General features: G+C 43.4%; 1 protein-coding gene and 1 long non-coding RNA gene across 2 annotated transcripts in view; both read right to left on the bottom strand.

Annotated features, from left to right (window-relative positions):
* RBFOX1 (RNA binding fox-1 homolog 1) overlaps positions 1-26,851 on the bottom strand; it is a 2,532,432-nt gene that overhangs the window by 403,999 nt on the left and 2,101,582 nt on the right.
* On the bottom strand, positions 11,227-18,327 carry LOC116536190. The gene is made up of 2 exons (XR_004262521.1): positions 18,252-18,327; positions 11,227-16,605 (listed from the first exon to the last, which is right to left on the bottom strand). It is a non-coding gene; the product is annotated as an uncharacterized LOC116536190 (long non-coding RNA).

Genomic DNA, 26,851 nt, shown 5'->3' with positions numbered 1-26,851 from the left:
AAGCCTTTTTTCAAATGCGATGTGCATAAATGTAATCTGAGAAATAGTGGCCTGGGTTTTTAGAAAATTATTTTTATTTGTTTATTGAAACAGGGTCTCTCTGTTACCCAGGCTGAAATGCAGTAGCATGATCATAGCTCACTGCAGCCTCCAACTCCTGGACTCAAGAGATCCTCCTGCCTCAGTCTCCCGAGTGGGTGGAACTACAGATGAACACCACCACGTCTGGCATTTAAAAAAATTTTTTAGGCCAGGCACGGTGGCTCACGCCTGTAATCCCAGCGCTTTGGGAGGCCGAGGCAGGCGGATCACAAGGTCAGGAGATCGAGACCATCCTGGCCAACAGGGTGAAACCCCATCTCTACTAAAAATACAAAAATTAGCCAGGCATAGTGGCACATGCCTGTAATCCCAGCTACTCAGAAGGCTGAGGCAGGAGAATTGCTTGAACCCAGGAGGTGGAGGTTGCAGTGAGCCAAGATTGCACCACTGCACTTCCAGCCTGGCACCTGGCAATGGAGAAAGACTGTCTCAAAAAAAAAAGAAAAAAATTTTTTTTTAGAGATGGGAGTCTTGCTGTGTTGCCCAGGCTGGTCTTGAATTCCTGGGCTCAAGCAATCCTCTATCTCAGCCTCCCTACGTCCTGGGATTACAGGCATGAGCCACCATGCCTAGCCTTAGCCTGGATATTTTAACTCAAGTTGAGTGGTTTCTTCATCTCCTTTACCCTCCACCCCTCAGTCAATGTCAACCACCCTAACAGCCATTAGAGGTCAAGGGACACAAATCCAAAGAGTAAAGGGAGGAGGAGAAGACACTGAGGGCTGGAGAAGAGCTGACCTACATCATGCTCCACTGAGTCTTCAGAAAGTGGGGAAATGCCTCCCAAGCAAGAGAAAGTCCGAGGCACATGGAAACGGGAAAATCACCAGGGAACACCAGGAAAGACTAACCACTGGAAGAGCAAACAGAAGGACAGGGGGACGCAGGAGGAGGACAGCTAAAGAGATTATTAGGTGGCCCTTTCTTTGTGACGCGGAGGCATCATTTCTACCCTCAAGGGCTGATTTTTCCTTGGCTTGTCCCCATATCAGTGCCTCTTCTGGGGGTGAACTGGTGGCTCCTCATTCTTATTTTTGATACATGAGCCACTCTGAAATTGGACCACTCTGACTTGTGTCCTCGTCCCAGAAAACTGCACATAACTCCCCAATTTTTCCCCATCATCGTAGGGAGTTGATGACTCTTGTGAAATTCACCAACAGACTCTGGAGGGGCCTCTGAGTGTCCCTCAGATTTTCAAGTCGGTAGCCAAGATGTGCTGTACTTTCTACTAAGGACAGGCATGGGTAACGTCAAAATCCCTTAAGACGGGCTCCTATTAACAACTCAGATGACTGTCCTCACGTGAAATCATGTTGACGTGCTTACCAGCACTGTGACTTTGATGATATGAACCTGCCAGTCAGCACTCACCACAGCTTGGCAGGGGGCAGGTTTTCAAGGTGGCAAGAAGGTCAAACAACATGGGCAGGTGCTAAGGCACCCTGTATTGTAAAAGCAAGTCTGTCCCTAAGAAGTGCAAAACACATCTTTCATTCCCTTGGCCAGCAACAAGGAGTCATCTCAGAACAGGAGACGGCTTCTCTCTGCTGAAGCTTTTTTTCTCCAGCTTCAGGCCACACACACACAAAAATGCTATCAATCCAAGGAGTACGTTTTACTCATCACTGGGAACCCACCAAACCCAGCACTGGGGGAGAAAAGGAGGTAGCAAATAAACCTGTGTTTTCGGAGACTGTATAGTCTAGTCTTGCAGACAAGACAGAAATGTGAGGGACCCAGAACCGAGCTGTGCTAAGCTGTGCCAAGCTCTGCAGCTGAACCTCTCATCGGAGAGGATTAGGCAAGGGGCTGACTGCTGCAAGATGGTTTCTCTGCGATGTCATGGCCAGGCAGCTGGTGGCAACAGAGAGCCTCTGACAGGTGGGATTTTCAACCTCCCAGATTAGTAGCGTCCTGCTGGGACACTCTAGGGACATCAAAAGAGGAACCACCCTGAGTGACCTCATTTCCTTTCTGACTCTTACATGACAATCTATTTTAAAATATTTCTAAATAAACTATATACGCCATTTATTATTTGCCAGACATATTCTAACCCATTTGTGTATTAACTCCTTTAATCTTCACAACTATACTATAAGGTAAGTCCCATTTCTAACTTCATATTACTGTTAGACAAACAAGGCACAGAGTGGTTAAGTAACTTGCTCCAAATCACACAGCTTGTGAAGGAAGACTCTAGCCCCATTAATAATCCCATGTTATGCTGCCTTTCCATGTATTTCACATTTTTTTAAAATATATTTTTTCTAGGCCGGGTGCAGTGGCTCACGCCAAGCACTTTGGGAGGCCAAGGAGGGTGGATCACCTGAGGTCAAACATTCCAGACCAGACTGGCCATTATGGTGAAACCCCATCTCTACTAAAAATATAAAAAATTAGTCGGGCATGGTGGCAGTGGCCTGTAATCCCAGCTACTTGGGAGGCTGAGGCAGGAGAATCGCTTTAACCCAGGAGGCAGGGGTTGCAGTGAGCAAAGATCACACTGTTATACTCCAGCCTGGGCAACAAGAGCAGCACACCATCTCACCATCTCAAAAAACAAACACACAACAACAACTATATATATATATATTTCTCTGGTCTCCAGTTTACTAACGAAGAGTACTTATTTTTATCATAATAGCAATGTATCACATTGTCCAAGAACTCAGCTATTGAGGCCATATCAAGTTTTGGTCCAAATTTGGGCTCTGAAAATCCCTGGCTGTGTTGACCTGGGCAAGTTACTTAAACTTTCTGAACCTCAGCTAATTCCTTTACAAACTGGGGACAATAATAGTCCCCTGAGAGGGTTGTTGAGGGGTTGCTGTAAGTAACATGTTGTAAAATTAGTGCATACAGCATTATTCATGACGGCAGAGACATAAAATCAGTACAAATGGCCTTCATTAACAGACTGGATAAAAAAAAATGTGGTACATACACACCATGGAATACTATGAAGCCTTAAAAAAGGATGAGATTATGTCCTTTGCAGGGACATGGATGGAACTGGAAGCCGTCATCTTCAGCAAACTAATACAGGAACAGAAAACCAGACACTGCATGTTCTCACTCATAAGTGGGAGCTGAACAATGAGAACTCATGGATACAGGGAGAAAAACCACACACATTAGGGCTTGTGGGGGTGGCGGGGGAAGGAAGAGCTTCAGGATAAATAGCTAATGCACATGGGGCTTAATTCCTAGCTGAAGGGTTGATAGGTGCAGCAAACCACCATGGCACACGTTTACCTATGTAACAAACCAGATGTCCTGCACATGTATCCTGGAACTTACAATAAATTATTTTTTTAAAACAAGGTAACTTTCAAAAAAACTAGATTAATGCATACATATGCATACATTTGCATAAAAGACAGTCGTAGAAGATATCTTCTATTTAATGTTTTAACAAACCCTTTGCTAGGACTCGCTACATGCCAAACACAATTCTAAGTGCCTCCGAGATTTTGACTCATCCAGTCTTTTAAAAAGTCCATGGTATTGGTGCTCATAATAGCCCCATTCTACAAATGAGGATATTAGAACTCTGAGGCCTTACATCACTGATGGCAACTTGAGCAGAGAGGGCCTATAGCCAAAGCCACACCTGCCCAATCCCAAATCCTACTTCCTTTCCTCTGCTGGCTTCACATGACCAAGGATGTTGATGTAATTGCTAAGTAAGGAATCCTGGAAATCTACTAAGGAGCTGGCACCGACATTCAGGTGCCCACATTCTAAATCTCACCTCGATGCTGAAATCTCTTCTGAGGCCCAGGAAAAGCATGGTGGGTGGTGAACAAGAATTCCAAAATATCCTTCCAGAGAAATCCCACTGCTTCAGAGCCATGCCAAACAGATTGTACAGTCTCCAAACTATATTCAGACCCAGACATACAAACACTGACCTGAAATCAACCTACCACCCTCCGCGTCTTCTTCTTAAATAATGTTTGGCAGAAAAAGTTGTTTGCCTCTTCTACAAACGCTTGTAAACTTATTGGACTGGTTAGACACTAATTTTTCTGCCTGCCCACCTATCATAGGTCTGGATTCAACACATTAGCATTCCATTAAATATTTACGGCGTGCGTTTACATCTCCCCCAACAATATAGAATAGAGCTCCATGTGGAAATTCACAGATTCCAGGGTGGCCATTTGTTTTTAGGATTACCACACAGACCTGACTGCCTTGGAGATTCCCTGGCTGGCCTCAAAGATGAATGCTTCTTTTAGGACCAAAATAGAACAAAGGGACAAAAGGGAACTGAAGGATTTAAAATTAGGATAAAAAAAGAAAGAAAGGAGGAAAAAATTGGCACCAGAGTTGGCCTGCCTTAACCATCTAAAACTTACCAATGATGCCCAACTTTTAGTGTGGTTTATCCCATATGTTCCCATACTCCCACTGGGACCTAACATTTGCAGGCGCTATTTATCATTCTGGCTAGTGGTGTGCTCATCTGCCTACCTCGCTAAGCAGCCTTCGTTGTTATTTTTATAATTACTGGGAGTCTTTTTCATGTTGCACTCTGCCAGAACTCCGGCTCACCACACACCTGTTCTACGCAGAACACATGGAGAGATGGGGAGGGGGGGAGAGTGGGCCTTGCCGTTGAGAGAAGGAAAAGACAGTCTTTTCAGCCTGCTATGAAAAGCAAAATCGAGAATAAAGCAGAAGTCCAGAAGCCACTAGGTACCTTTTTGTTAAAAGCCGTATTCTGCACCAACACTTCATTTAACAAAAACATTCTCTATGTCTGTTTAAGAGTTTGTTTATAAAAACAAACACTGTCCTAATTTTTTTGACAAATGTGAAATAAGTTAGTCTTCATAATGACTGATGATGAATATCATCATCCCCATCTCACAAATGAAACAATTAAAACAAAGACAGGTTAAATAATTTACCCAAGGGCTCCCAGGTGGTAAGTGGTAAGACTTGAACCAAATCTGAATCCAGGTACTTATGTGTGAAAATATTCTACCATGCTGCATCTAACCAGCATCACTGTTATTACCAAATACCTTCACCGCCACCACCACCACTACCACCATCAGCACTGTCACTACCACCAGAACCATCAGCACCACCATCACTACCACAACCACTATCACCACCAGTACCATCCACCATCACCACCATCACCACCATCACCACGGCCACCACCAGCATCACCACCATCACCACTATCCCAACTCCATCACATGGCCACCACCACCATCACTGCTATCACAACTATCGCCTGTATCCCAACTCCACTACCATCGCCACCACCACCATCACTATCACCAGCACCACCATTACCACCAGCACCACCATTACCACCATTATCACCACATCATCACCATCAGCACCGTCATTACCACCAGCACCACCACCATCTCCTTCATCCTCACTACTACCACTCCCACCATTCACAATCACCACCACCACTACCACATCATCACCAGACCATCACCATCAGCATCATCGCTACCATCACCACCACCATCACCACCGTTACCGCCACCACCAGCATCATCAAAGGACAGCTTCTTCCATTTGCGTGGTACTGTGCTGTGGTGCCATACGAACTAGCTTGTGCCATGCTCCTAACAATGCTATGCTTTTGTGGTCTTGCTGTTACCTCTATTTCATAAATGTAGAAATGAAACTTCATAGAAGTTGGGAAACGCCCATACGGCTAGTCGGACGCCCATAAAATTCGTAATTTGTTTCAGGCTCAAAGTTAGTTCTGCTTCACATCCGTGTGAATGCATTTAACTCCTGTACTCCTGCAACTGGAGGGAGAGGGTGGAGGTGCTGCTCGCTGGACAGTTCCTAAAACTGGCTCCCCACTTCTTACCCACCACAATAGTGGAATGCTAGAGATCATCTTGCCAAGCTGGTGAGTAACTTCATCTTTGGTGACTGCTACCAACTAATCTATGAGACCAGTTGTTTGGTGATGGTGATGGTGCTAATGGCAATGGGTTGGTGACAGTGGTGATGGGAGAGCTCAGATGGAAATTCTGAGCTCTGAAAGCTTTGGCCTAAGATACGCTGAAACTGGCTGGTGACTCTCCTCCATGAAGCCCCATACCACCCAGGTGAGTGCCTCCTGACTTCACCAAAGCCTGCCAAAGTCTGACTTCAGGGAGATGCATTTCTTCTCTTCTGGCTGAACGTCAGCTTTAGGGATGAATCTCAGGCTTGTTTTTTTAAAATCTTCTACCCCTGGCCATTTCTTTTCTCTCCACTCCTAGTCCAAACAACCATCGGCTCGCACCAGAATTATCGCAGTGTTCTCTTACTTGACACCCCTGTCCTCAGCTTTCCATCTCGTCTCCCTCTACTCTCTGCAGAAAAGCCAAACTGGCCTTTGTAAAGGCTAAATATGATCATTTGTCTCCTGCTTAAGGCCTCTTAGGGTTTTTTTTTTTTCCCCCTTCTTCTTCACTCCTCTTGGGAAAAAAATCCAACCCCATGTCAGGGTTTCCAAACCCTAGTGGTTTCTGGCCTTTCTCCGCCTCTTTCCCCCTCTCTCCCTGGCTCCCTGGTCCCTTTGCTTCTCCAGCATCTTAAGGACACCTAGGCGTGCAACAGGTACTACATACACTCTATGCCTTATCCTCTCTTCCACCCTGGACCCACCCCTTTGCCCACCTCCCACTCCATCTCAGCTTTGATGTCACTTCTTTCGAAAAAGCTTCCCTCCCTCCTGAATCCAACTCCTACTCTTTCCCTTGAACTGCTATTTTCCTTCAGCACGTTCATCACACCTGGCAAGGCACAGCTATGTCATGATCATTTGCTTACGGTCCCTCTCTCCCTCACAAACTTGTAAACTCCGTGAAGAAAGGCAGACCTGCCTTTCCCTCTCTGTGTCCCTTCAATAACCAACCCAATCTCTGAGACAGAGCAAAGGCCAAAGAAGCATGTGTTATATGAATGAGTGAGTAAATTAATTGTTAACCACTGAAGTAAGTGAAAGAATGAGGTTTGAGGTGATTTACTTTAATCATTCTGGGCCTCACGTGTCTTGCAATAGATGATCAGCTATGCCTTTTGTAAATGGATCATGCAGTATTAGGAAAATTATGCAAACAGTTAGAAACATAGCATTTCTCTTCCCCGATAGTACCATATAACTCTCAAAAGTCTGCTACGTGTAAGCAGATAGTTGTCTTATGTAATACAGAAACTGCTGCCTTGAATTAAAGACATCATTATTTTGGAAAGTTCATCTTTCTCTGGTACAAAAAGTGAAGGATCCATCCCTCATATAAACACATAATCTTCTTGGCATGCCACATGATTAAAGAGGAAATGCGATTTTATTTTTCTGGATACTGATATTTTTCACAAAGCCAGGAAGAACTATCAGAATAAAGGGATGTTTGTTTGGGTGAATCACCAGCTTTATACAAATCCCATGTGCTAATTGCATAATGGGTCTTTACAAAATGCTGTAATATGGGTTTGGCTGGTTTCTTCTGCTCTGGGTTTGAAAAATAGATTGTTTAGTAACCCATCAAAGATATATGTAAACCAAGTAAACAAAAGAGCAGATGTTGACTGCTGTCTTGTGCCTCGTAGACATAATTAAAAACAATGAGACACTCACAGATTCAAAAAATAGAGAACAAATACAAACACAAAAGTCAGTACAATAGAAATGTAAACTGCATTTGCTGGACACCTGCTTTCTCACTCCAAAATGCTGTATCGTATTTCCCATGATGAAAAATTTGTGTAATGTTCTTTGTTCACCTATATATACATATACGCATTCTGCTCTCCACTTTTCAGGAAGACAAGACAGTAAAAGGCAATCTTCCACAATGAGTATTAGCTGCAGTTTCATCACTACTGACAAGCACTTTGGACAGTTAAAAAAAATGTATAAGCATAAATGTTAATAAGAACCAGATAGCTAAAACTTTCACATTTACAGAAGAAATTCAAGTGACAGTTTGGGTGGGGGTAGGGTAGAGTAGGACTTTATTCATTTGTCTTTGCATTTATTCCTTCATGTATTCATTTAATAATTCTACTAAATTGACATTTTTATTTCCTGAAAGCCTTATGTATCTTTTTTTTTTAACTAAAGAGCATTTCCCAAAATCCAGATTTCATCATAGACAAAAATATTCCTGTTGACTAGAGTATTCAAAGTATCATTCTAATTTTCTAAATATTCTGTTTTACCCCCTCAAACTCCTACTCTATCTTCTGTTGGTTTTCAGTTCTCAGTTCTATAGGGAAAGAAATATCACCACACACACAAAATGAAACACACGGTATAATTAAGAAAACACAAGTGCAATTTATTTATTTTAAAAAAAGAAAGAAATAGAACTTTTCTCTGCTGGTACCTTGAAAGATGGATTGAATGCTGCAAGTAAAATATATGATGATATGATTTGTTTTCTTCCAATTAGGAAAAGAAAAAAATCAAAGCTGGGGTTAAAATTGGAGCTTTCTATGGCTTATTAAAGAGAAGAAACTTTCCCACATCCAGAATTCCCAATCCAGAAAATAAGTGTCCTCCATCACGTTCAAAACAAAGCAGCATTCTTTTTCAGTGAATAATTGAAATATAATCATTTTTTAAAAAGCCTCAAAAACCCCATTGTTGAAAGATCACATCAAGCTCCCGTTGACTTGCAGTGAATGGATGGTGATTTGGCTTACAGTAAACTCGCCCTCTCCCCTGCCTGTTGTTTTTGATGATATAGAAGGATGGGGGATTCTAATGTGATCTGCATCTCTTTATGCTAATAAAAGAGTGTCAGCCCATGTTCACAGACAACACCATAAAGCATGAACACCAAATGGGAAACAAATGGGGTTGTGATGCCATGGTGAAATAAACCAATCAACCCTGAAACACCTAAGATAGAGCGCATCCCTTTCTTCATTCATTCTTCATAGGAAGGCAATGAAAATGTCTCTAAGTGAATCTGATTAAACACACACACATACACAACCGCGCACAGGCGCACACCACCTCGGAGCTCGGGAAGGTTGTAAAGCACTAAATTCTTTTGATTTATGAGGCAGCCTTCACTGCACTGAGCAAAACAGCATGGCAAGGCAGGACCCCACTCCCTGAAATTCGTTTATTAACATGACCAGGCCCCGAAAGTGAACAAAAGCACTGGTGCGGGGGGTATAAATCATTAATACAGTGCAGGGCAGTGACTGCATTTCCTCTGTTAGTTGGAGAGCTCCTCAGCACAACAGGGATTTGGGGATTGGAATTGGCTGCGGAGAAATACACTCCATCATTCTCAGTGCTGATGATTCTCACAGCCTCGTTCTTTTCCCTCTCCCTCCTCCTCCCCAAGTCCAACAGCCTCAAGGTTTGTTGCAATTCATTAAACAAAATCTTAATGACTTAAAAAACAAAATCGGGAAGAGCTTCGAAGTTGACAGATCGCCTGAACTCTTTCCCCTTTTGACAAGTCCTGCCTTTAAAGGAAAAGAGAAGGACCACTGCATTAATTGGAGCGATTCTTCCTTCGCAGGAGCCTGGCAGAGGTCTCTCCGTAAATCATGCAGAACCAGCCCTTGGCCGGCACCGTGAGAGGGAGGACATAAGGATGGTGCAGAATAGTGTTTCTAAGTGTCCGTTCTGGGGCGAAAGTGTCTGGTTTTAAATATCAGCTCTCCCACCTATGCCTCAGATTCTGCATCTAAAAATGAAGCCATTAATTTCAACTCCCTAGAGGGTTTTTGTGGGGGATTAAACGTAGTAATCCATGTAAAAGTGCTTAATCGTGTGCTTGTCACAAAGCACTCCATAAAAGTTATTGATTATTTCATTATTTTAATTATTTTATTATTATGATCATCACTGTGGAAGAAGGCTGGCTTCTCTGATTACCTAAATGGTCTTACAAGCCGCATCTCCTACTGCTGACCGAAAGGGCCTCACTTTTTTTAATGGAACCAAAAAGAGCCTTAAAAAAAAAAAAAAAAGAAGAAGAAGCAAGAAAGGAAAGAAGAAAGAGAGAAAAAAAGAAAGTCTCCAGGAATCCCGAGTCACGTATTCTAAATGGAGACCCCCAGTGGAAGGTTCTGCCATTGCACCATGAAGAAAACAGAATTTCTCCACTCAACCCCTTCCTGTGTTAACCGCTCACTGCAAACCCTTAGGGGAGAAAAGGAAGAAAGAAAGAAAGAGAGCAAAAAAACAAAAATTGCATAGTTTTATACTGATTATTTGGTTGAGAGAACCTGTCAGCGACTTTAAGCAGAGACAATAGATGGATCCAAAGCAAAGCTACTTTCAGGAGGCGCTTTTGTGTTTTCAGAAATTCCAGCAGCACCGGATGAAGTGTGATGTGGAACTAGGAGTCCCACACCTCATTCTTTTGCTTCGGAATGAAGAGCAGCAGCGGGGAACACACCGCTGTCTCCTAGAACAAATTCAGGGCCTGAAAATGCACGTGTCAGATCTCCTGGTCCATCCTGAAACTGGGGCTCCTTCCCAGGCATCAGTGCCAAGCACCCAGGCACCACGGGGCCCCAGAGGGGCCCGCCAGACTCTCCCAGACTCTCCCAGACTCTCCCGGGTGACAATCTACACGTCAGCAGGGCCCCACCATAGTAAAGCTTATGGGGATAAACTTCAACGTGTGGCCAGGTCCCCAGCATCACAGAATAATGACATTCTGAATGGAAATAAATGAAGGGCCTGCAGTGTGATTCTGTCAGCTTTTGAAAGTAAATAACTTCACTACTGACAAGAGGAAGACAATTTTTATTTTCCCTCCTCCTGTCACTGAGCATTAATTGAGCTGTGTAGCCATATTACAATCCGGAGACACCAGCAGGACTGACAGCTCGCTGGAGGAAGAAAGAGAAGAGCCCCCAAACAGGGTAGTGGAACCAAAAAACCCCAGAGCGACACCCAAGTCCCCTGTGTCTGTGTCCTTGGCAGACCGGGGGTGCATGAATCATGTTAATTTGAGAGAAATGGAAAACAGAACTGTATGTCCAGCTTCAATAAACAAGTCCTACGTTTCTTTAACACATTCCTTCTCCCATTTCACAAACATCTATAGGCTGCTCACCGCAGCCCAAGCACTGAGCTAAGCGCTCCCATTTGTATCTTACTTAATCTCACAAAGAACAGAACCAAATGGTTATTCTAATCCCTGTTTTTCTGAAGGAGCAATTAAGGCTCCAAATCAAAAAAAAGTGACTTGCTCAATTCAGCTGGATCAGCTAATTGAATAACGGAGTTGGGATTAAGCCTTCAGCTGATGACTTCTGTCCTGTATAACTTCAGAAACACTATTTTTTTTTAACTATGCTTTGGGGGAAACTGGCTCTAAATAGATCTGGATTTCTCATCTGAATTTTGCAAGACCCTTGAGATGGACAGCTGGCTACTGAAGTGTGTAAACCTCGCTGTCCTTCTGGGTTTAGATATCAATTTTGCTCTTACCTTTCCTAAGAGCAGGACCAGTCCCATGCATGGATTCAGGCAGAGGAAGAGGAAGGAGATCTACTAAGGGGAAAAAACTGGAGATACTTGTTTTTGTTTTGGATAAGGGAAATCCAGTTGTCGATGTGAATCCTGAGCAAATATCAAACGCCAATAAGGAAAAGGCTCATTGAGACTAAACCTTTTGTGCATTTACTCATCAGTCCTAGGAAATTGGAGTCACTTAAATCCTACAGCTGCCTCTACTTTGTTCTATGGCTGCAAAAGGGGAGGAAAAAAATAGTCATCGCATCCCTGTGAACACATACTAACCTTCTGAATGTTTTTCACTACACTTCCACTTTCTAATTTTGATTCTGTTTAAAGGCACATGAAGAAGAGGATCAAAACAGGGTAAGACTGTTCCTCAGCCAGATCTTGGTTGAGTGCTAAGGACTGCAGCAGCTCCCAAGTCCCAGCACCATCATGTCAAAGCTCTCCTTGGGATGTAGACGTTGAATGTACAGCTATTTTCCTTTAGTGTGCACTACAGGCTGTTGATCTGGCAGAGGGAAACAGAAGCAACACAAAGAACCTAGCTCTAGTCTTGCCCCGTGCAAATTGGGTCAAGGTAGGGAAATGAGTAATTCCAGAAAAGACATGGCAGAGGATTCCCAGGAAATCCAGCAGGTCAAGCTGAAGTTTTCTAGAGTGTTATACTGCAAGCATGGTTCACAAGATGGCACAGAGACAAACAACGTAAGAGACTATCTGAGGACAGGGGCCTTTGCTTACTCCCTGGGAGAGTCTAGAAGGACAGCTGGAGTTCCATAAACCTAACAGGAGTTCCATCAACATGGAATGGGTGCATGGGCAGGTGGATGAATGAACATTTACTTCTATGTATGTTGGGAATGCATGATCACAGGTGTGATTCGGTGACTATGTTTTATTTGCTTTGGGCAAGTCTATGTTTAACATCTAAGTAAATTTTTTAACATATTAAGTACGTATCAATTCTGGTAATGGGTAAATTGGCAGAATGTAGGAAGGAGTGCCTGAAAATCTGAGACTTGAGAAATATTGGACCACTATAATTATTTCCATGTTAATAAGCAGGCCCCTTGTTAAAGTTTTGACAAAACATACCAATAGGACTGTCAGTGCTCCAGAGTCAACGTCATTTTTTACAGTTTTGATAGACACTTTCTCTCTAACTTCCTCCCCATCAAACCTGGTTCCAAATCCTGGCTCTTTTTCAGCCAGGACCAATCAATCAGGGCTTCAGCATGTCAGGAAGGTCAGAAACAGCAGGGAAATCCTCTTTCCCCAAACCCTCTCAGGAGCCAGGATGCTTCAACCACACAAGCTCTTTCCTAACCATACGTCAGGCTCAGGAACTGAATTTCAGGATCCTTCAGAGAGAACCCTGACCAGTCATGTCTCCCAGCAGAGATGGCCTGCGGGTCCATTGCTCACTTCTCTAGCTCGCTAGTATTCAGCATGGTTAAAGGTCTGGAGCCAGGGCTCTTCTGAGCCATTGTGCCTGAAAGCTGACCCTATGTGACACAGCCACCCTCAATAGGACTGGGTGAGGCAAGCTGCATCATGCTGACAGCCAAGGGCCAGTGCTCAGCCGGGCAGAGAGTTCTCTTGGGCAATACCCGGAAACAGGAAACTTTACTGATGAATGGAACTTTCTTCGCTTTTCTTAATTGAATTAAAAAGCACACTGGGACACCTCTCCTCGTTCATTAAAAAGGTCTCTGCAGACGGGGCAATTACGCCCACACTTGTCAGCTCTGCTTCATTCGCAGGATGACATGTCCTGCTCATCACCCAGCCCCCTTAGGCACAGAGGCACCAACCTGATTTTGTTTACAATGCTGCCATTTCTTTCCCTTCCACAGGACTATTATTTGCCTGACAAACCACACTGTTTTTACCCGGCCAATATGAATAAACAAGCATTATGTTTCCTCTTGGGGCAGAGAACCTGGTTAAATGAATCAGAAAACCCTAAAAAAGATTGTCTACCCTCAGTCCATCAGCTACTGGAGAATTACTCAAGGGTCAGCTGTAAGGAAAACAGATGGCGGGTGAGCACTAATAACACGGGCTTTCTCCAGCCGGGCAGTGGCAGGAGCGGCCGGTTGCATGTTCTGACACAGAAACCACCTCGAAATGGCAGGCAGAGCAGGCAACGGGCGCAAGGCTTCGGTCTGTGGATGAACAGATGCTTACAATTTTCACAAGTGATTGTTGGACTGAGTAATTTTAAAGCGGAGGCAACCCACGTGGCCCTGCAGTCAAGGTCTACAACACTGCCCCTCCATAGGTCGCCAAAATGGGGGAAGTTCAGATGACCCCCAGATCACCTGAAATGTGGGCCTTACCTGGCTGATAACAGCCTAACATTTCATGCCTTCTCCCCTTAATTGGAAAAGATCAGAGAAACAAGAAAGGCTGGTTAACCAACTTATGACATAAGACATCTCTCTAGAAGGAGACTGAGGGACCCCTCTTCTATCAGGCAGCCACCTGGGCCTGGAAATGTACTCAGTCCAGCCACTGAAATTCCTTTAAACAATTCAGACATGAAGCTAATCTAATTCTTTCCTGTGTTATTGACACTATTGACTATCCCCAATCCACAGCACTATCTAATAAATCAACATGGGATTAAGCCAAAAAGAAAGAATGTGATAAAATGCCATTTGGCCCCCTACAAATCATCAGATGGAGTAATACAAGGTAAGTAAATGCAATGAGAATTGAACTTTTCTACACAGCCATAATTGTTATGGCCTACCTAATGTTTTCAAAATTTATAACCATGGCTGGTGCATGGGGCCACCAACCCTCCCCCCAACTCCTGCAGCCTTCGTAAGAGAGCCCATTTTCCCCGGGTGATTCTTTGCACTGAGAATCACTTTCTAATTAAAGACAGAAAGGGTTGATATGCAGGATTCAGTTCAATTGCTTTCGATCTGAAGATGTCCACAGTGAGCAATGGCTTCATTTACCGGGAATTACCCTTTGTACAAACCACTTCACTACTTAAAACAAACCACATGGATCATCATTAAGTGGGAAAAATTACCAATCTTCGAATATTGACAGTGGCATGGCCCACTTTAGAGGCTCTTTTCTCCCCCTTCTAATGTGGATTGTAAGCATTTGACTTATTTTTAAATTTAGGCTGATAAAAAGGTTCTGAGTGAATAGGGCTCGACGGATGAGAAGCTTTCTTAGAACTGAATTGGGAGACACTGATGGTGGTTTAAGAACAGAGAAAATTAAGTTAATATGCTACTGATCCTCTTTCAGGGCATTAAACTCAGTGTAAAACACACACACACACACACACACACACACACACACACAGCCTCTGGGGGGAATGTAACACGTAGTTTGCATCAGAAAACAAATCTGATGTTGCCTCACCATACCTTACTGTGAGATGGGTGCTATGAGGTTTGCCCTCTGTGACTTAGAATGGAAAAAACCATGTCTAGATTTCTGTGTCCTGTGTGTATATGCATGTGTGTGTGGTTGCTTTCTATTACTCTCTATCAGGAAAACAAAATAGGTTCTCTTCTGACCTAGCTTGTTGCAAACCCCCGAAGCAGAATTGTATTCAGAATTACTCCTCAAAGCAAAAAATGATTCAATGAGTACTTACTTTGGAACTTGGAAGATTCTGCAGTGGGGATAGGTGAGTTCGAAGTTCAGCTTCAAGAAAGTTCACCATCAAAGAAGACATACCATGAAGCCACTGCAGTGTATCAAGAAAGAAGATTGAAGCAGGGACTTTCCCTGGACAGCAAGATTGAAGCCAGTTTTTCCAAGGACTACTTGTCTGTTCCATCTGAAAGTGGTTGATGACCATAAAATATATGCTCTACACTAGATGTGTGTGTGTATGTGTCTGTGTGTATGTATACACAGTTGTGTGTTCCTCTGTGAGTACATCACTCGGTCTGATATCTAGATGCCAAAAGGACTCTTTAGCATTATCCCATCTTGCAGTTCTAAACTGTAATAGCATCTCAGATGTGGGAAAAAAAAGAGAGGAGGGGAAAAGAAAAGAAATCATAGCTGTAAGTAAACACTTATCTAGATAAATGTTACTGGGACATATAAATAAGTGACGCAGGATAAGTCAAATGATGTGAACATCAAAGTTGCCTCTTCATGGGCCTAAATAAATAAATTATTCATGGAAAAAGTGTTATTTTGTCACTTACACTAGGCTATTCAGAGCAGACTCTGAGGCTGAGGCACCTCAATTGATTTTTGTTTTTATGAGTTGTCTTACGGACAATTCCTGGAGAATTTAGGAGGAAATGTTGGAAGTTCAGGCTGAGACAAAGAAAGCATTTGATGAAGTCATTTTCCTTAGCTACTGGATAAGAAATAACCATATGAAACTTCATTCCAGAAAAAAAATATACTTCAGGGAAGACTCGATGGCCCCTGATCAGAGTTTTTGAATTTAGAAAACAGAATGATGAATGCTCCAAAATAAGATCATAGTGGGTTGATTACTGTCTTATGTGATTGGTGATCTGAATGTCAAAAACTTCTGAATTGTATTTATTCCTAAATGATTATAAAATAAAATTTTTCCGATGAAGGTGTTACTTATCATAAATGTCACCTGATTCATCCATTTGATCAATTTACTTTGAGATCAAAGATTAGCCTTCTGTTCACCAAAATTAGCTAGAGATCCAACAATAGCTACAGATTAAAGGCAGATAAAAAATATAGTAGTGACGTCTGGGTATAACATATGTAAATCATATCGATTAGTAGTATGTGGAGATTAGAGTGAACTATTTCACCCTCCTAATCAGCCGATTGTCTGGAATGCTAAATAAAATAAGTGACTTATGGCTTCTAAACAAACTATCAAGAGAGTCATGGCCAGGTGAGACGACCCCAGGTATATCACTCCCACCCTAGCGGTGAGCTTCCAGGAAGGCCTAGAAGACCTGATTCTGAATAAGACAGGCAAAAATAAATGTCTGCCTTTATCATACTTCAGGCATTCAGTGAAACTCAGAAAATACACACGCACACACCATTCTGACATTATGTCATAGTATCACATTATAAACACTTTCACAGATAGCATTGCAAGTCCTTTCAAGGGAGGGGGAGATGCATTCCAAAGCACATTTCAAAATCCACCCTCCATCTATCTTCATATGGAACCACAACGCTGATTTAGTCACTTCTAAATATTTGTTGTGGCTGCCAATGTTTCCTTCAAGCCTCCCCTTTCCAGAGCAGTAATGTTTTCCTCGTGGGAGACACTGCCTGGAAGATACTGAGAACCTTTGTGTTTACCCTATCTGTTTGTTCTTCTCGTGGCAAGGATAACCTCTCACTCAAAGTCACTATCTTCTTTCCTAAGTTGTGCCCAAATGAGTAAGCCAGTTTAATAATCAAGAAGGCAGAAACATGGATGTATTTTTTTAAAAAAACATCCACACCACCACACAAAGGAACAGAGAACACTGAGTATCTATAGCATTCTAATTGTTAGGTAAATGCTATTCAAATTGATTAATAAATAACATGAAAGAAATGAATGTAAAAGGCAAAAGATCAACTCCTATTAATAATTTGATAAATCCAACTGAGGCTTAGCATCTATTGAAATGCTCATCAGAATTCTCTTCTAGTGGAAATAACTGGTATAAAACGTACACATACACACACATTTACACACACACTCACAGCAAAGGCACAGAAATTGTAGAAGATAAAGCATATAATACGTTATCAATACTCTCTTGGGAAATGCTTCCTGGTGTGTTTTACTCAATAATCAATATAATAAAATAATATTTAATAGAACAAATTTGTTCCCAAGATTTTTTAAGGCTGTTCTCAAAAAGAATTCCAACAGAAAATACACCTAAGAATTTTTTTCTGGAGGTAAGCAACTTGGTAGAAAAATCACCCAAATGTTCAAAACAGAATCCTGACATTTTATAAAAAAAACATATATTCCCTTAACACAGGTTGAAATTGAAGGTCTTGGGGAAGGGGGCCACTCTCAACTCTTGCAAAGGAAGTTCTGTTCACACACTCATGTTAACAAATGGTACTCTTGAAGTGAGTCCATGGAAAAACAGATAAAATGAGTATCATCACTGTAAACTCTTCATAGAATAGGATGAAGATCCTGGGAGGGGAAAAGGATTTGCATCTGCATGACAAAACCCCTTCTAGCCCTTCAGTTCACATCCACAGCCCCTGACCAATGACAGAGAGCTGGCCTGTCACCCTACAAGGGCAGTAATGAGCTATTTCCAAGCCCAGGAACCAACTCAGGAAGCAACCCTTCCAATAAAGAAAGAATGACAGAGCAGAGAGGGTCCCAGGGAAACACCCTGAGAAAAAGAGCAAGGCTAGGAAAGACTGAAATGTGTACAATGAATGGAAAATAAAACAGAGACTCCCTCGGCAAGACCACTAAGGGGAAGTGAAAGTGGGGGGGACCCACAAAAAAACACCCTTACACATGCCAACAAAGACAACATCCTCAACAGCTCACCTTCATCACAGCATTGCCAGCGAGTTTGAAGGCAGACGGGGACTGACACACTCCAGAAATCCAAATGCTCCGATCCCATGCGGACCGAATATAGCACCACACGGACAAACTTAGGAAAACAAACACACATACACACACCACACACACACACACACACACACACACACACACACCACACCCCCCACACTTTTCCTTTCCACTCCCTACTCAATCAGCTGAATTAACACTGCAGGCACCCGAGTGCCTCCACACAAACTCTTAGCATCAAAGGAGTCTTACTTAGATCACCATGGAACGCACTGACTCAAGGAAGATGGTAGCAAGAAAAGGCAGTTTTCCATTTCAAACTCCCGGAACCCAGGCTTGGGCATCAGGCGGTTTTAAAGTATTCAGACAGGTGCAGACACAGCTCAGCGCCAGGTGCCCGGGGCTTCACCGAGAACCGGAGGCTTCCACCCACCCTTCCCATCCCAACGTGGGAGCCCCCTCCCCAAAAACCTCCGTAAGGCACCGAAGCGCAGCCCGGGACGCACGGGGAGGCGTCTGGCCGAGCCCCCGGGAAAGCGGCCACCGAGGGCAGACGCGCGCCTTACCTGCTGTAAGTACATAAAAGTCAAGGCACACGAAAGCTGGGGACACATGCCCACGTTGGGAAGCGCCACGCAGGTGGCCCCCGTCAGAGGATGCTGCATCATGTCTCTCTGGCGCCCGCCGAGCCCGAGTGGGGACGCTCGCATGCAATCACGTTGCTTGCTGCCTGGGCGCTACAATTTTTTTTTTCTTTTTAATTTTGCTGATTATCTAAATCAACGACCGGTGGCTGTCTCTCTCTCTCTCTCTTCCCTCTCTCTCTCTGTCCCTCTCTCTCTCCCCCTCTCTCTTCTTCCCTCCCCCCCCACCGCACCCCGCCGGTCCCTCCTCCCTGGCTCTCCCAGCCTGGGGCTGTGCTAGATCCTGGCGTTCCTCTGCCTCCAACTGAAACACTTGCGGGGACCTGGAAACTACTTGCTTCCCTTCGCGCAGTCGCCTGGCTTTTCGGGGTTGTTGGGCCTGGCTTTTTGACCCCCCAACCCCACCCCGCAAAGTGGAAGGGGCCCCCCACCCCACGCCCCTGTGAAGGTGACACGAGAACGGGCAGAGGGAACTTCCCTGAAAGGTTCAGGAGGTGCGGGGCTGCCCTCCCGAAGAGGCTGGAGGGGAGGGGGGCAAGGAGAAAAGGAGGAAGGGGTGGGAGGCAGGGGGGAGAGAAAATGAGGGGGGGAAGAGGGAAAGGGAGAGGGGTTTTGACTCACACCGAAGCTCACTCCGTTGGTCCTGATGCTGCTGTCTCCTCATTTGTCAAATGGGTCCAGGGGAAAGATTTTCTTTTTTTTTTTCCTTCCCTCCCCTTTGCGTTTTTTTTTTTTTTTTTAATTTTTTTTTTTTTTTTTTTAAAAAAAAAAAAAAAAAAAAAGACTCACCAAAATTTAAACCGGGTCTGCTAAAACCCTCCGCGGGTGAACAGGCGAGCGAGCGCTCCGCGTGCCCGGCATCAGGCGAGCTGGACAATTAGCGCGATGGCCCAGCTGGGACCCACAGGGCTAGATGTTGGTAGCGGTGCAGTTTGCCCGATTCCTTGGCAAATAAACACAGAAAAGGGATTTCCCCTAGGCAGAGGGTGGAGTACTGAGACGGGAGGGGCTGGGGGCAGGAGGGAGCTGGGGCTGAGGGAGGGGAGGAGGTTTCTGCACCCCCCACCCCCCCCCAGCAGCGCACACAGGCGCCGAGGCACCCCCGGGCGTTTGGGGCGCAGCTTTCGCTCTGTGCCTTGCCTTGGTTGGGCAGGCAGCCCCGGGCACAGGGAACCTGCCCCTGAGCTGCTCAATGAGAGCAACCGCCCGGCTGGCGTGGAAATCAAGCCTGTTGGACTAACGCGCCAGCTCGGGGCAACTGCGAGGGGGCTTCTCCCAGCCCAGAACACCCTCTCCTCTCAAATTATAAATGCACAGGGTAGGGAAGTCCGTGTCTGATAAGAGATTACTCCGTCGGCTGCAGGGAGCAAATTACAATGGTTTATTTATTTATTTTTTTGTTCTTGCCTGGCCAGCCCTCCTTGGCCAAATTAACATTCTGCTCTTGCAAGCGGGTCTCCCTTCCCCTTTATTTTATGAAGTAATAATTATTCATTAGTGGATTTCGTTAGTCTTTATGCAATAAAATAGGATGTGATCTGCAAATCAAAAGAAAATATTAAGACTCTAACTCGTCCTTGGTCCCCACAGGAAAAAAAAAAGGCACATTCTTGCATTCTTGGCAGCAGTAAAATCGTGATCAGGAATAGTAGCCATATTTTTTAATATAGATTTTGACCTAGTGATTGGATTTTCTTTTTTGTTTTCAGACCAAGAGATCAGCTGTCTGAACAGCATCTTCTTGGGTTATTGGGCTTCCTGAAAGATACCTTACTGACAGCTTCTCACTGACCTGCAGAACTGAGCCGTACCTGAGACGGGATGGGGGCTCCCTGACAAAATAATATTTGGGGCAGAACCCTGGAACTGGCCACCAGGGTCATCCCAAATGTCCCCTCCTCCTCCTAGTGGCTCACCCCAACAACCTCAGCCAAATGATGGCTCTGAACCCAACCATCAGCTCGCAAGGCACAACTCACTTTGCAGGCTAATCAAAATGCTTTCTGAAGAAAATAAAACTAATTATCCCACAGCTCTATTTTTTGTTGTCTTTCTGTTTGAAATAACTGTACAGTCTTCCCTCTTCCTAACACTAGGCCCCAAACTGCTGTTTCTTTCTACTTTTCATCTTGGAAAACCAGTGCCTCCAACCACTCTGGGTCTCACACATCCCATCAATTTAGCAGAGACACAGTAGCAAGCTTAACCCTTTAGCCTTAGGCAGAAGTTCACGGCGGGGGAGGGGGGGAATTGGGAGAATAGAGGCTGGTATTCTGTACTCTCTAGTATTCTGGTATTGGGAGGTGCTGGCAGTGGTGAGTTTGAAATACGTTTGCTGTATGTTTCATCGGAAGTCACATTCATCATACAAGCTCTGATTAACGAATACAAGAATTCCCTCTTTCCTTCTCTTACTTCCTACCTGCCTTTATTTATTTATTTTTGCAATTCACAAAACTAAAGAGAAAGTCACTCCACAGAACACAAATGGAATAAAAGGCCAACCATTCTGCCTTTCCAATCCCCACTCTCCCTTTCCCATTCTTTACTGTTGCCTCAAGCAATCTGCTGTACTGACGAGTTCGCACCGCTTTCCTTTATTTTTTTTTTTCTCTTGCTGGCATTGGAAAAGCCTGTAAACACCCCAAGAAAAGAAGAGAATTTTTTTCCTTCAGCTAATTTTCATAAGAAACATGATAAATAATACATGGCACTTTAATAAGACTTTATCTGAATGGTTTAATGAAAAACAAATACATTATGTAAAGACCCAATAACTGCTCTGGGCTGCACTGAGCCAATTCAGATTTTCCAGTCCGTTTTCGCCCCAAAGTTGGAACCACTCTGTGGTGATTAGATCCCCAAAGATCCATCTTGCAATAACGGGCTCAGACTTTCCCTCAAACTTAGGTCTTCACAGTCAGACGCACTGAAGATCTGCAAATATAACAATGAGAACCAGACCTAAAACCACATCAAAATTATTTGGAGTCAGGCTCTGTTCTCTGGATAACTAAGCATGAACATTCCTCCACTCTGGTACATGCAAACACAACATACGGGGATAAGTCCCCTCCCCACAGACACTGCAGCCATATTAAGGAGCCCAGGGGAACACTTTCCCATTGATAACATCAGTGCTCCTTAATCAGGACTAGGACATCCAATGACCCCAAATCAAATAGTAGCATCATATCCGCAACCATTGCCCAACTGATGGCAAAACTTTGCCAACCTTTTAAGCAGCATCTGGGGATAGTGCATCCATCTCAACAGAGACTGAGAAAGAGCCCCATCAAGACCACTAGATCCAGCATGATTCTCCAACATTAATACATGGGAGAAGTAGAGAAAGAAAATATTCTTATCTCTCTTAAAAAAAAAAAAAAAAAAAAGGGTCTGGGCACTTATCATCCAATGGGTTCATACTCATTCCAGGACCACCTGCCTGCATTTCAGCTACAAGGACCCTTCACGGAATGGTTATGCATACCCTATAGGAAGCTGAAAAGGTACAGGAAAATTGGCAATGAATAACGCCATCTTCAAATGAAACTTTCTTAGGCACAAGGCAACTACCCAGGTTTTGACTCATACAATAATATTGTAACTTGTTTCTTCCCCTGAATTTGCCAGTTATTTAAGAGAAGAATGGAAATCATTTTTTTTATTTTCTCTTTTTAATAACAATTTATTATGACTTTCCAAGGCTGTTAAAATAGCAGACGATCCACTAAAAAAATACTTTCTATGAGAGTGGCCATGCCTCGAGTAAGAAAGACTGCAGTTAGACAGAAAGAAGGACTTGATCTTCAATGTAATCATCTATACTGAGGTTACTCAGCAGCGATGTCAAGGTGTGACTTAGAAATATTTTACTTTCACTTCCAAATTTAATGAGGGCAACTACATATTCTCCATCTTCATTAAAGGGAGCATGAAAGTATCTTCAGAAAGCCTGATTATTTATCTCTATCAAAAGCACTTTGATCCACCGACTTGTTCAAATTCCTGAATCATATTTACTTAGTGCTGATCTCATTCCAGGCACTGTTCTAGTTCCCAGGTCTGTATCAGTGAGGCCAGACAAACAGAGGTCCCTGATATCATGCAGTTTACATTCTGGTGGGTGGGGGAGGGATGGCAGAAAGTTAATAATACAGATAAGAAATAAGTACAGTACAATAGATGGTGGTGAGTGCTCAGGAAAACAAAGAGGCAAGATGAAGATCAGGGAATGAGGGAAATCAGGGTAAGGCAGGTGGCAATGACATCTACCTAAAAACCACACTTGCTCTGAAAAATGCAGGTTTAGCTTCAAGAAAGCCCCCTTGTACCTGCTCCTTCCAATCGTACTGTCTAAGCCTAAGATTTGTTTAATACAGATGGTCCGCCGCTTGTGACGGGGTCACATCTGGATAAATCCATGATAAGGTGAAAATATCCTATGTCAAAAACATACTTTCTGCTTATGACATTTACAACTTACAATGGGTTTATCTGGACAAAACCCCATTGTAAATTGAGGAGCATGTCTCTATGAATTCTGGAGTTCTCTTGGGTCAATCTACTAGGGGTAGCAGCGAGAAGTTTGCACTTCTAATGTAGACATTCAGCTGGCCTGTTGGCCTCCAGAATGAGGTCTCAGACCCTGATGGTCCCCCTGAGCTGTATTTTGTAGTAGCTCCATTTCTCAGACATATTCTCTAGGCAAAAGCATGATCACTCCATGACACTGAGTCGGAGGGCCCAGCACTTTGGCAGCACTCAAATGAGTACAGCTCTCCCCTTTCAGAGTAAAGGGCTACGTCCCAGGCAGAGCCAAGTCCAACCATTCAGCAGCAATTGCTTTGCATGTAATGACAGGATCCAGGCTACAGATTAGAGCCTGCTTCTGCGTAAAGGACCCTCAATCTCCTCTAGCTTTCTAGCCTGGGTGTGGGTTGTCAGTGAGCCCAGGACTAAAAATAAGCCACGCTTGCAAGGGCAGAAACACAAGTACAGGCAATACCCAGTTCACAACTAGCTCCCATTACAAATGCGCTTTTCAAAATTACAGTGGTGGTTTAGAAGAGTTTACAGCCATCTTTGGCCTCCAAGAGTGACATCAGTTAATAAATAAAACCAAACAAATGAATAAAATGCCCACCAATCATATATAGATTTGACATCACTGTGGAAAAATGGGTAATCTCAAACACAGATGGTGGGAGATGATTTTGGTGTTCACTATCAAAATATAAAATATGCTTACCTTTCAAGGTAACTATGCTGATTATAGATATCTGTCCTGCTACAATATTTGAGACAGACACATGATACATGAACCAGGATATTCACTCTAGCATTGCTTGTAAAAGGAAATACAGTTGACCCTTGAATACACAGATGTGAATGGCACAGGACCACGTATGCACAGATTCTCTGCCACCACTGACACCCCAGAGACCCAGAGACAGCAAGACCAACCCCTCCTCTTCCTCGTCCTCCTTCTTCTCAGCCTACCTCATGTAAAATGACAAAGATGAGGACATTTATGATGATCTGCTTCTACTTAATCAATAGTAACTATGTTTTCTTTTCCGTATGATTTTCTTAATATTTTCTTTAGCTTATGTTATTGTAGGATACATATATAATGCATATAACACAAAAAATACGTGTGAATCCACTGTTTATGTTATTGATAAGGCCTTGAGTCAATAGTGGGCAAATCATAGTTTTGGAGAAATCAAAAGTCATACACAAATTTTGGCCCGGGCATTTTGGCTCATGTCTGTAATCCCAGCACTTTGGGAAGCTGAGGCAGGTGGATCACTTAAGGCCAGGAGCTCAAGAGCAGACTGACCAAGATGGTGAAACCCCAAAACTTAGCCAGGCATTGTGGCATGTACCTATAGTTCCAGCTACGTGGGAGGCTGAGGCATGAGAATCACTTGAACCTGGGAGGCAGAAGTTGCAGTAGGCTGAGATCGTGCCACTGCATACCAGCCTAGGCAACAGAGTGAGAGCGTATCTCAAAAAAAAAAAAAAGTTTTACACAAATTTTCTACTTTGTTGGGGTTTGGCACCTCTAACCCTCATGTTGTTGAAGGGTCAACTGTAATAAAAACCAATAGGAGATAATTAAAACAACGTATACCATATTCATACAGTGCACCCGTTAAAAAGAATAACAATCATCTGTGTGGCTTTCCTTGGAAAAATCTCTAAGAAAGAGCTCCAAGAAGCTTCAGGAGACATATAAAATAAAGTTTCACATGTGAAAAATCAAAGCAAAACGCACAGCAAAAAACTCTACAATTCTTTAAAAATATGTGTGCACGCATATAGACATCCACAGAAGCATGTGCATATGCACATGTATACAAACAGGCATGCATGCAATCATGTGAAGTGCATACAAAAGGGCTGGGAATGACGTAAGTCAACCTGATAAATGCCTTTAGATCTAGGGTAATAGAGGAGGGGTGATTGGGGGTTTTTCAATTTTTACTCTGTACACATTTATGTTGCTTAGATTTTCACAATAAGAACATGTCTGTATATTACTTTTATAATCAAGTGAAACAATTACATTATTATCTTCCTACTACAACTACCATTACAACTGTTGTGATTATAAAGACCCCAGGTTACACGGTCCTGAAGAATAATTTTTTTTTTTACATGGCGGTAACTTTCCCTGGCTAGTGCATGAATACCTGCTTAAACCCACTAGTGAGTTGCAATGTTCTAGATACTTAACATTCGCAATGGAAAAGAGAATGGACTCAGCTACATTGTAGTTTAGCATCCACACAGGATTTCAGTAACATAGAATCTCGTATCGTTTACAGCATAACTTCTTAGGGACAATGTTTTCTGCTTATCTCTTCAGAAATCAAAATCAAAATTACCATATTCTCATCCTACCCCTTCCTCAGGTGCCAAGGCTGCTGAGAAACGGACTACAGATTGGAAACTTGCATATGTTTCTGTAGAAGAAAAATGATGTGACTGATAGGCAAACCCAGTTATGTCTGATTCTCTACTATCCATCTCACAGGGTGGGGTAGTTTGTCTTTATACCAAGCCTCACATATAAAGCAGGAAGAGTGGAAAATGAGTCCTTTTCTGTTCCTACAAGCCAGGGCCCAAACTGTCTTCCCTCTTCCCTGCAGGGACGATGAGGAAGAAGCTCAGGAGGCACCGTGACTGCGTCTTCTCTTGATGCTTGAGCCTTGCCTCTCCTGTCACCTCACTGGTTGCAGACTATGGGTCCCATGGAATACAAGTTTGGAAAACGTGATCTTTCAACTCAGTTCTTTCCCTGACCTGGCATTCTGCCCTGTGCCACTCAGCAGGATGTCTGCATTTACCTCCACACATACCTATACTGTCCATATTTTTCAGGGTAAGCAGAAACACAGGATTCAGGGGCAGAGGGAAGGGACAAAAAGCTAGGCTTTCTTTAACTCCCGCCTTCCAGCAAGTGGAGGAATCGACCTGCTGCAAATCATCTCCTAGGAAACATCGTGAATGTCTAAAGTTGTGGTGGATGCCAGTCTACACCTCAGAGAAAGGCCCAAAGAGTCCTGGTATTCTGAAAATGGTTGCATGGTCCACAGCTATGGCCAGGGGCAGGCTAGGGAGTCTATTCACTGTAGCAAAAGCAGCAATATGCCCATGATGCAGGTGCTCTGTGTCTACAGAAACACACCAACTGGTTTAAATTCAAGCTCTGCTACTTGCAAGCTATGTGAACATGAGCAGGTGAGATAACCGTTCCAAGCCTTAGTTTTTTTCATTTGTAAAATGGGGCCAATAGGCCAATTGTAGCACCCTCACAAAACTACAATGATTCTCAGACTTCTTGTCCCCTAGCCCTCAAATTCATGGACAGTTCCATAAAAGTTTAAAAATGGTAAAGAGACTGCACGAAAATGAACGACTTTTAAATTTCTTGCCAAGTTAGTGCATTCATACATACCCACATAAACTCATATACACTGTGTACTATCATTAGTGTTTCATAAAAGAAACAGCATTTTACACAAAAATGCAAAAAAAAAAAAAAAAAAAAAA

This window comes from Sapajus apella, unplaced genomic scaffold (assembly GCF_009761245.1).
Source record: "Sapajus apella isolate SASKATOON/1434 unplaced genomic scaffold, GSC_monkey_1.0 scaffold99, whole genome shotgun sequence".
Lineage (NCBI taxonomy): Eukaryota > Metazoa > Chordata > Mammalia > Primates > Cebidae > Sapajus > Sapajus apella.
The sequence above is the reverse complement of the archived record's forward strand: the minus strand, read 5'-3'. Positions and strand labels throughout refer to the sequence as shown.